At 43.7% G+C, this 11,573-nt stretch overlaps 1 long non-coding RNA gene across 1 annotated transcript; it reads right to left on the minus strand.

The window, feature by feature from the left end:
• Window positions 1-5,411: 5,411 nt before the first annotated feature.
• Window positions 5,412-11,155, minus strand: LOC138821786 (uncharacterized). Its single transcript, XR_011370214.1, has 3 exons — window positions 11,072-11,155; window positions 6,818-6,907; window positions 5,412-5,561 (listed from the first exon to the last, which is right to left on the minus strand). It is a non-coding gene; the product is annotated as an uncharacterized lncRNA (long non-coding RNA).
• Window positions 11,156-11,573: the final 418 nt, after the last annotated feature.

Consider the following 11,573-nt stretch of genomic DNA (forward strand, 5'->3'; position numbering starts at 1 on the left):
CACACTGCCCTGCCCAAGGTCGCGGTGGGGGGGGGGTGGCAAAGTGCAGGGTTGAGGGAGAGACAGAGCCTCGCACACTGCCCAGCAAAGGCAAAGCAAAGGTGCAAAGGGAAGGGAAGGATAAGAATGTTCTAGGCAGAGGCAATGTCGGTGCCAAAACTCAGCATGGAGAAGAACATCATGGGATGAAAACTCTGAGAAGTACAGAGGGCAGGAATCAGGGTACAGTGGTGCGTAGGAGGTGGGCTTTAGGGAGACCAGGCCCAGGTAGGCCTGCTCAAACTCTCCTACTACAACTCAGCCCTTCAGCACTAGCAAAGGACCCTATATTCTCTCTTACTTAGGGAGCACTCAGCTCTGTGTCTCAGGTAAAAATGAGAGAGACAGAGAGAGAGAGAGACAGAGACAGAGACAGAGAGACAGAAAGAGAGAAAGAGAGAGAAAGAGAGAGAGAAAGCGCACCTACTGGTCTTGGCTTCCAGAATCTACCTCCCACTGCCCAGACCACCCACCTGTGCCCTCAATGGCAAGAAGGGAAGGAAGGAAGACAGCCCAGAGACAACCCATTGACAGACAAGTGATCAACTCAGGCATCTTTGAAATCCACTTTTGTGGCCATTTTACCTGTGCAGAGTCACTGGTGTCAATTCAGCGCTTAATTGTAACACATTCTGCAGCGCTTATTAATGTTTTATTATCTTAAACGCCTGCATCCACGTAGGAAGTAGGCGTCTCTTTCCCCTTGCATGGAATCATGGAGAAGTTGCCTGCACAGCACATGTCTGTACCTGGACTCTAGAAACTGTTTTTTTTTTTTTTTTTAATATGCCAATTGGGGTTTGAACTCAGGTCTGGGTGCTGTCCCTGAGCTGTTGTGCTCGAGACTAGTGCTCTACCACTTGAGTCACAGCCCCACTTCCAGCATTTTGGTGGTTAATAGGAGATAAGAGTCTCATGGACTTTCCTGCCCAGTTGGCTTCAAACCATGATCCTCAGATCTCAGCCTCTAGAGTAGGTAGGATTACAGGTGAGAACCACCAGTGCCCAGCCCATGCACAATGTGGCTCGTGTTTGTCCAGAAGAGAATACAGGGATGAGGGTCAAGAAAGCATGAATTTATCCTGAGCAGCTGAGATAGATTGCCACTTAATTAAGTCAAGGAAACACACACCTTCAGTCTCTTCCTTCCTCTGGTTCTTTGCTTTTGTGTACCATTTATATGCATAAGACATCTGTTATTCCTGGTGAGGGCTGAAAAGGCCTGGTAGTATCAGTTCAGAATACCATAGTCTAATAGAGGTACATGGATAGGAAACTGGAAAATAGAGTCTTGAGCATTCATTCTGCTAGCACTAACAGAAGATGGAGTCTTGAGTGTTAATTCTGCTAGAATTAACTGCGTGATTTGACATTTTTGCCCCTTTTTCTAGGCTGTTTCCTCATCTGTGGAAAAGGAAAACTGAATCTGGATAGAACATTGGTACATGATGCCATGTCCTAAAGATCTGTGACTATGCTTGACTATTCTGTATGCCAGGCCAAGTCCAAACCCACTGGTGTTTCTTAGAATATTCCAGGCTGGGCAGGCTGGGAGGAAAATGTTAGGATAGAAACTGAGAGCTTGGTGCCCATCAGCACCCTACGTCTGAGCCTTGGCTGCCCACTATACTCTACAAGCGGCAATTTCTGAGAACTGAGCTTTAACTTGACTGATTAAGAGACTCATGACTTCACCAAGGTACCGAAGGAGAATATCAGCACTGGGCAGTTATTAATATCTTCCCATGTGCCCGATCTTGTGATAAATGTGGTGTTTCATTTATTCTTTGCAGTGAAACCAGTCAGCATCAAGCATGGGGCAGGCCAAAGCCTGCTCATACACTGTTCTTGTTTTTTAGTTCAATGTCCTTTTCTGAATGCTCAGAAACAAGGACAAATATTCAGACTTTATCATTTGTTGTAATTTTTTTCATCACACAGACAATGTAGAATTAGAAAGAAGGAAATGTTTATTCCAAACCTTCCTTCTGGGACCCAGGAATCAGGCTCCAGTAGCTTCTAATGGTCTGAAAACAACACAACCACCTTGTCTAGAGGTGCTGTGTGAACAGGCACAGAAGCCCCTTCCCATTCACTGCTCCTCTGCTGGGCTGTGATTCTTGAGGATGACTGTCTAGGCAGCACTAAAACAAAATGGATAAATTGGATCTGTCCACTGTTATGAGTGCTGTAGAATATTTAAGTGATAGAGTCACCATCACGCATGCAAAAGGATCCAGTCATGGAGGATGGAAAACCCAATGAATAGCTTTGTCCTTCAATCACACAGTGCCATTTTTTGTTTAGCCTTGCCCTAAGACAGCTGGCTGAGAGGCCAGAATTCTGTCCCTTCCTTCCTTTCTTTTTCTCCTTTCCTTCCTTCCCTGTCCTCCCACTCTTCCTCTCTCCCTCTCTCCTTCCCAGCCTCCTTTCCTCCCTCACTTCTTTCCTCTCCTCACTTTTTCTTTCACTGTTTCTTCCTTCAGCTCCTCTCCTGTGCTGCCTCCATCTTGCAGGAATAATTACTGAGTGCTGATTAGGTGCCAGACTTTGGTATAACACAAAATTCTTCTTGCAAATATCCAACAAAGCCTTTTGTACAGGAGATTCTGTCTAATCCCCAAACCCTGAAACACATCATTAGGAACCATTTTATAGCTGTAGAAAGTCACTGTGAATGAATTCCCATTGTGGAAATCACAAATAATGTAAGTCATAGATTAGAGTTGACATGACTCAAAAATACATATTTAAGAAGACACAGAATTGCTTGGTTAATCATTGGAGCATCTCTTTCTAGAGGTGTTAGGCTTAATTCCATGTTACTTTGGCATGAGACTAAGATTTAGGACCAGTCCATACTTGTGCCATCCAAGATGATAGCCTCTAGCTCCATGTGCCTTTTGAGGATTTGAAAGTGGCTGGGCTGTAGTGCTAAATATGTAAAATACACTTCAGAGTTTGAAGATTGAATATCAAAATGAATATAAAATATATAATTAATATTTTCATATTAATTGCATACTAAAATTCTAATGTGTTGGATAACATCCGTTAGAGAGAATATGTTATTAAAATTAATTTGATCTCTATTGTTGACTTTCTTTTTCTTTTTGGCCAGTAGGAGGTTGTTCTGGGTTAAACCCAAAGCCTTGAGCAGTTCTTTGACTTTTCAAATGTGGCTACTAGAATAAAATTAAACGTATTTATCTCCACAGGACAGTGCTAGCCCAAACAAAACCTCAAGTCTCAATTGTTTATTTGTTTTTTCCAATCTTCAACCAAAAGGAATCAGAAGCAACACAGGTATAGAACATACAGGAATTCACATGCATAGTTCAGACAGTCATAAGGCTTTGCACTCTTCAGTGGGTGAACAATGAACCCTAAAGAGCCCTCCAAATTCAGTTTTTCTGTGAACTTCATTTTCTTAGTCTGCTAGGGCTGCCATAAATAACCAAACACTGAGTGGCATAAACAATAGGTTTTTATTTTTTTAGCATTCCAAAAACTATGACGTTCATGCTCAAGATGACACCAGGGCCCCGGCTCTGGCAAATCTCTTCTCCTGCCTTGAACACAGCTTTTGTGATTTTTCATCTTTGCTCAGGAGGAGAGAAAGAAAAAGTATCTCTATTTTCTCATAAGGCTACCAACCCTGTAGGATTAAGGGTCCCACCCATGTGATGTCACTGAACCTATTTCCTTTCTAAAAGTCATATGTCCAAACACAGGTACTGAGGGGATTAAAGCTTCAGCCTACAGTGTGTGCTCATCCCCCAAAATTCAGGGGTATGTGTATGTGTGTGTGTGTGTGTGTGTGTGTGTGCATGCACGCACGTGTGTGCATGTGTGTGGTGTATGTGTCCATACTGAGGCTTGAATTCTGGGCCCCGCATTCTCACTCAGCCTTTTCTGATCATGGTTGGCTCTCTATCACTTGAGCCACACCTCCATTCTCCTATTTTCACTGGTTAAATAGAAATAAGAGTCTTGTGGATTTGTTTGCCTAGACTGGCTTTGAGCTCAGCCCCCTATGTAGTTAGGATTATAGGTGTAAGTCACCAGCACCCAGCTAAATTCAAATTTACCGCAAACAAAATAATATGTTTCATCCTCAAGGCTCCAAAAGTCTTAAATCATTTTTGCATCAACTCTCAAGTCTGAAAACTGAAGCTTTATCTAAATATATCAGTTCAGTCAGTTGTGGCTGAGCCTCTCCAGTTGTCCATGTGTGAAATGCCAGGTTATGTTCTTCCAAAACACCAGGGTGCCAGAGGTGTGACATAGAAGTCACCACTTTGTAAGACAAAGATGGTGGCTACCAAATCACACCCCATCCAGCAGGGCAAATTCAGGAGTAAGCTTTTAAGGCCAGAGGATCTAGCTGCTGGCTTGGGGCTCTGCCTTCTGGGTGGCAGCATCACAGCTCAATGTCATAGCCCTGTCTCTTCTGCACTCTGTGGGGACCCCACCAGCACAGCTCTCTAGGAGGGCAGTCCCATCCCCGAAGTGGGAAGGCCCAGCCTTGCCCTCCTCCCTGGATCCTATCAGGCAGCCACGTTGGTATCGGAATCAAATTTGAAGATATTCTTCACTTTCCTTGAGGAATACAAAAACACAATTCCATAGAAAAATGGCCCTATGGTCCATTCTTGCATAATCAAAGAGGCCCTGTGGTACCCCGCTTTCTCTGTTTTCCTTCAGTAGAAATTGGCAGTGGCAGACCCTACTCTGCCCAACTTCTGCAGAGATGACATGAGTCTTGGCCCTCTGTCATGATCCCCACCCAATGATTGTCTAATTGCAACCTTACAAGGATAAGCTAACAACTCTCTAAATTTCCACCTTCAGCTTCCTTTGTGTTGAATAATTCCTCTTCAGTTCTATACACACACATATACACATGTATACACATACCCACAGGCACACAAACATGCAAGCACATGCATATAATATCCACCTGCACGTGCATACATGCACATATACACATGCACACACAATACAATACACATCACACAGAGACACACATACATACACATGTACATACACACTCACATACCTTCTCCTTGTAAGGTCAATATGTCTATAAAATTAGGGCCTCAGCTTTATTGCCATATTCAATGTTAATATCTCCTAATGATTCCATCCCCAAAAGGCTGAGGATGTAGCTCAGGGGAAGAATGAGCAAGGTCCTGGGTTTCATTGCCAGCATGGTCAAGAGAAATAGATAGATAGACAGACAGACAGACAGACAGACAGACAGACAAACAGACAGATCTCCTGCTGTGCCCTGTTTCCAAATGCAGTCATAGTGGGGATCAGGGCTTTGACGCAAGCACTTGGGATCTGCGTCAGTTGTGGCACCCAGTTTGGCTATCCTCTGGAGAATTGTGTGGGAAAAATCACCTCGTGAATGTCTGTATCACACGTTCCCTGGAAATAAAAGGCTTTGTTTTCCAGTATAATTACAGCTAGATTCTTCTCAGCTCTAAATAATTCTTCCTCCTTTCTTCTCCTTCCTATAAGAACAATAACAAAAAATAATAATAATAACATTTAGAGTGGAAAAATATTACCCTAAGAGACATTACTGTTTACTATGTAGTGATTTCCCAGCAGAAATTAATTCCAGGCAAATTTACATTCCACATTTAAAGAAGATATAAATAATTCATACTTTCATATTGTCAGCCCTGTATGTCTGCAGCACTGGGGTGCCTGTGGTTTCGTCAGTGTCTGTTCTAAACTTGGGTTCTGTGGCTCATTATCTAACTCTTTGTGCTTCTTTTCCAAGGTGGTAAGCTAATCATCTTCAATAGAATTGTGTTCAATTAAGTCATATTCAATTGTGCCATTCAAACCCATTTTAGTTTTTAATTTAACTTCTGGAAGCTTGGTTTCTATGTATCACTGGCATGCCATCTTGCTCAATGCCATCCCACAAATACCAGGCTTTGTAAATACCTGAGATCCTGGGGGTATGCATCTCCTTCCAGAAGATGTGACTCAACAAGGTGCCTCTGAGAAGGGTCTGACTCAGCAACACTTTCCTTCTAGCACCTTCCACACTATTTTTTTTCCCAGTCTCCTCAATGGGCTGGGCTGCACTGAGTAGAAAATTGGGTAATGTGTTTTTCTTAACCACCAACTCCTTGTTGCTAGTTTGAGGAGGAAGCCCATGGCTCATTTATACTGTACCTTCCATGTCAGAGCACATTATGGATTCATGACACATTCTCTGAGTTGATTTACAAACAACAGCCCTGGAGTTCCAAGCTATCAATGGCAGGATATTCACTGGTTTCTTCATAAAAGTTTGCCGTTATGGCCTTAGTCAGTGAAGCCATTGGAAAGTTGCAAAAAGCTTCCAGTCTACCATCTCTCACTGCATGATTCAAATTTTTTTTAAAAAGCCACACTGGGGACATAAAGCTTTAAGTCATCTATTACCTACTGCATTGGTGGCAATATTTAAATGATCCACGTTGCCCTAGAGTTGAGTTGGTGAGCTAAGGGGGTCACTTCTGGGCTTCTTCAGGGCTGGTGAGACAAGCCAACCTTCCCTGAGGCCTCCCAGAGATGACCACAGGGAACACCTGCCCAGAAGGCTGACTTTAGCTTTCTTCCATACTAGCTCAGGCCTCTTTAGTCACTGATCCTGCCCTCAGATCATGTGTCCAAGAATGAAAGAAAGGGAGCTAGAAACATGAGTAGCGTGACAAAGTTTAAGAAGGAAAGTGATCATGATAATCACCAGAGACTTGGAAACACTTACACTTGTCAAGCAGACAACCAGAGCTCAGGCCTCCTCAATACCCCACAAAGCTGGTCCTCGATTCATGGTCTTAGCTTCTCACTGCAATTGCTGAAAACAAAGGTGAGTCTCCCCTCCTCTCTTGCTCTTTCTCCCTGCTTTCTCTCTATCTTTTCTCTTTCTCCCTCTCCCTCCTCCTCTCTTTCCTTCTTCTTCCTTTCTCCCTCTTTCTCTCTGTCTCTTTATCCCATCCCCTCCTCTCTTTCTTTCTCTCTCTCCCTCCTCTTTTCTCCCCTTCTTTTTTTCTCCCTCTGTCTCTCTTTCTCTCTCCCCCCTCTCTCTGAACAAGTTGCTCACAGATATCAAGGAAGTCCTATTCTCTTTAAAGGATCAAAATCCCCCAATTTATGTGAATATAAACACAAACCTTTGAAAATATGGGAGTGGGTGGGCCTTGAAGCACAGTAATAATTCCATTTTCTTAATCCAGAAAGGAAAATGACTGTAATTAGGCAGAAATGTCTGCCAGCTTTCAGCCTGGAGGGACTATTTTGGCCAAGACATAAACCCCTGAGAATAGACACTGATAATGGGCACATCAAATCACACTTAACTACGGCAAAGCATGTAACGGGTTGCAATGCAATCGCTCAGTGATCTGATCAGGCCTCGTGGTAGCATGGCAATTAAAACCTCCAGCCTCTGACCCTATCCTCAGGTGTTATTACCAGATGCGACTATTCAACTAGCACAAAGCAGGAAGAAGTACAAAAGTGGATGGAACAGGTCGCCATTTGCCAGGCCCTCCCAGGAGAGGCTGGGAGACCCAAGTCATGCATAAGATGAGCCTCGGCAGGAAGTCAGATTTGGGTGAATCCTACTCCATCTATTCTGTGTGCACCCCAAATTCCACTAGGAATATAAAGAATTTCATTTCAGGGAATGTGGGTATAGTTTAATTAATTATATCCACAGAGCGCTAACTGGAACCTTAATGATCCTAGAGAACACATTCCCTGCCGATGATCCTAACCTGAGCCTTGGCACAGGGAAAAGCAAAACAATTATTATGTGAAATTAATGCCTTCAGAGACAGCCGCCATTCCACAGATGTCACATCTGTCCTCCAGAGACTTCCACAGCACTAAGACCCCTGGCTTGCTAGATAGGTTGAGGATAGGTTGATAAGTTGAGACACCAGACAGCTGGACTGACAACTATATACTACCACATTGGTTAATTGATGAAGATAGGGTTGTGCTAACTTCTTGCTGGGGCTGGCCTTGAGCTCTACCTCCCACATAGCTGGGTTGAAAGGTGTGTGCCATTTTGCCTAGTTCATTAGTTGAGATGGGGTTTCACTAATATTTTTTGCTTGGGCTTGTGTGGAACCATGATTCTTCTGATATCTATCTCTGGAATTACAGGTTTGAACCACCACACTTGGCCTGGAAGGACACCATTCAGATGATAGCTCAGCCTAGATTTTTTTCCCATGGCTTTGGCTTTCATGGGGTGTCTCACTGCAGGGCATGGGCAGAAGATTTTGAGGTTGGTTGGTTTATTTGGTTGGTCATGGGGCTCAAACACAGGGCCTGGGTGCTGACCCTGAGTTTTTCTGCTTCAGGCTAGCACTCTACCACTTTAAGCCACAGTTCTACTTCCAGTTTTCTAGTGATTAATTGGAGGTAAGAGTCTCGCAGACTTTCCTGCCTGAATTGGCTTCAAACCTGGGCCTCAGATCTCAGCATCTTGAGTAACTAGGATGACAGGCATGAATCACCAGTGCCCAGCTAGATTTGGGATTTTTTTTTTTTTGTCGGTCGTGGGGCTTGAACTCTGGGCCTGGCCGCTGTCCCTCAGCTCTTCGGCTCAAAGCGAGCACTCTACCACTTGAGCTACAGCGCCACTTCCAGATTTGGGATTTTTATAGGTGCCTTCTTCCATCTCCTAGTTCTGTTTTGTTGTCACATGATGTTTTCTGGTTGGAGAGGTCATGAAAGAATTAGAAGCTGGAAGCTTTCTAAGTGCTTCCTCACTCTGGTCTTGCTTCCTTACTCTGTTTGCGGGAAGCAAATAGAAATTCTTGGGGTGGGATCTGGAGTTTGAATAGTTTCACAGGACAGGAGGCCAGGCTGATTTCTCAGTGCCAGTGGAACCTTGCATAAATACTTTCCTCTTCTTGGTGAGAAAGATATTCTAAACCATACAATAAGTAGTTCTCTGCATATATCAACCTGGGCTTTTGTGAATTACTTAGGGAACCAGGATAAACCATTTGATCTCATTTTCCTTTTGAAGAGAGGCAGCAAAACTCCATGCATAGGGAGATTGTGTTTGGCTGAGCCTAGCACCAAGTGACTCAGGAACTATGATCTGGCGTGGGGCACATGAATCCCATCCTTTTTCATATCTGTTATCTATAATGAATTATTTCATGCCCCACATTTTCTTTACCTGTCATAACACATTTGAACTCTGTAAAATTCTTCTTTGCATAGGAATTCATGTGAAAATTTATTGCCCCATCCTTTTCACTTATTAAAAGGGATGTGCTTTACAAATATGACTGCAGTGCAAATTTATTATTTGCATCTCCAGCCCTCGCCTTCCTAACTACTTAGTATGGATAAGGTGTTCAGCTTTCCGATGGAGTCCAGCTGCCTCTCTGGAATCAAACTTAGAATGGCCTCTTTGGGATTTAAAGCCATTAGAGTTGTGCTTTTATGTTCTCTTTTGTTTTGCTTGAGTCACTTTCTCAGCTCTATGAAGTACAGCTGGCACAATAAAAGTTTGATCAATGCATAACCGATGCAGTGCATATTTCTCCCAGAAATGTAAAACCCAGTGAAAAACGTTAATCTATGGAAATTATCTTTGTCAGCTACTTATTCTCAGAATTTAAATGGATTTCAATCTTGAGGTAAGGGCTGAAGTGTATTTCTTTCTCCTCCTCTTCCTCCTTCTCCTCCTCATCTTCATCCTGGTCCATCTATTCTTCCTTCTCCCCTTTTCATTTTGGTTTGTTTCTAATGCAGGGTCTCACTCTATTTCAGACTAGCCCTAAACTCAGGATCTTTCTGCTTCAGACTCCCAGTTTATTATCTGAATTTGGAGTTCTGTGTCAAAGTTTTATGCCTTTGCTAACATTCTCACATTGTGATGAATGTTAGAGACTGCAGGATGGATAAAGAACTTCTCTTATAAAAACAAACAAACAAACAAACAACTCCTTGTATTGTCCTTAAAATACTCTATATTTTCCTTGATATTTCTAAGTGTAACCTGGGATATCCCTGGACAAGTGTTCACCATGAAATCTACATTTCATTGTTCTCATCCGATAAAAATGGTTACATCATGAAGGAAATACAAAGATGTAACATTGGCTCTTCCCTTGAAAAGAAACCAGCATGGTGTGGTGATTCACAATTGCAGTCTCAGCACTCCGAGGCAGGGGATCATGAGATCTGGGGCAGTCTTAACTACATAGTAAAACCCAGTCTCAAAGAAGCAAAGCAGGAGGGGATAAAAGGAAGGAGAAGAAAGAGGGGAGGTGAAGATGGAAGAAGAAAAGGAAGAGGAGGAACAAAAGGAAAAGGAGGGGAAGGAAGTGAAAGAGGAGGAAAGGAAGTAAGTGTGATCCACCTAATTTCTCACGTTCAGTGCAGAAATCAGTGAAGTCCATGGGATGGCAATACCAGCTGCAGGCCAATGTAAGTGCTCTGACCATGTTCAAGAGAGGCAAAGCTGTGTTCTGATGCTGGCCTCTGGGGTGTATTCAATCCATTTCATCAAATGGTAATACAACAGGTTAGCAGGAACCCAGTTAGAAAGCAAGAAGTACCTGAAAACTGTGTCTGTGCACCACTCAGGGCTCTGCATCCTTTGTCAGGCTCTCCAGCATCCCACCTCAGGCTCTCCATCATCCATCCCAGGTTCTCTACTGTATCTAGGTTCTACATCCCATTATCTTTCTCACTCTCATCTGATTTCAGACTCTCCATCATACTCATGTACCACACATGTCCACTTTTCTCTCTCTGTTCTAATCCACTGGTGTACAAAAGTGCATTGCCCTAAGCCACAACTCAGGTAGGATGGAAGCCAGGTAGGCCCAGCCTCTGTGAGGCTTCTGACCCTGCTGAGGCTGTCTCCCTGGACCCCAGCAGCCCAGCCCTTAGCAGCCCCTCCATCATGTACCCTGCATCAGCCTTGGCTGTCTATACCCAGGAGCCATGCTTCCCAAATAAGTCAGCATATCTAAGTCCTTACCTCCAGCCTTATTGGAGGAATTCCTCTCCCAAGCAAAATCTACACCTGGCATATAGTACGTCTTCATCAGCCTCTCAATCTCTTCTTCTCATCATAAAAATAAGAGCACTGAGGCCCAGAGCCTCAAAAGCACACAGCCAGAGACAGACAGAACCCAACCCAAAGCATCTTTTTGGTGGGTTTCATCTGAAAAAGCTGCCTTTTGCTCTGTCCTGAGAAAAGCATCGATGCCCCCTGGTGGCATGAACAGAACAGTCACAGGAATGATGCCTTGGACAGGACATGGCACCCAGAAAACTTAGCCTCGCAAGACAGCACCAGCCTTCACACAAGACTTCACCAAGGACAGTACTAAAATGGGGGCACAAGAAGATCTCTCTGTCTGTCTGTCTGTCTGTCTGTCTGTCTGTCTGTCTGTCTGTCTGTCTGTCTGTCTCTGGATTGTAAATCACCCTTTACTCATGCAGACAAATTCTAACCTCTCCTATGCCAACCCTTGGAC

Source organism: Dipodomys merriami, unplaced genomic scaffold (genome assembly GCF_024711535.1).
Source record: "Dipodomys merriami isolate MVZ:Mamm:240054 unplaced genomic scaffold, mDipMer1.0.p SCAF_94, whole genome shotgun sequence".
NCBI classification, from domain to species: Eukaryota; Metazoa; Chordata; class Mammalia; order Rodentia; family Heteromyidae; genus Dipodomys; species Dipodomys merriami.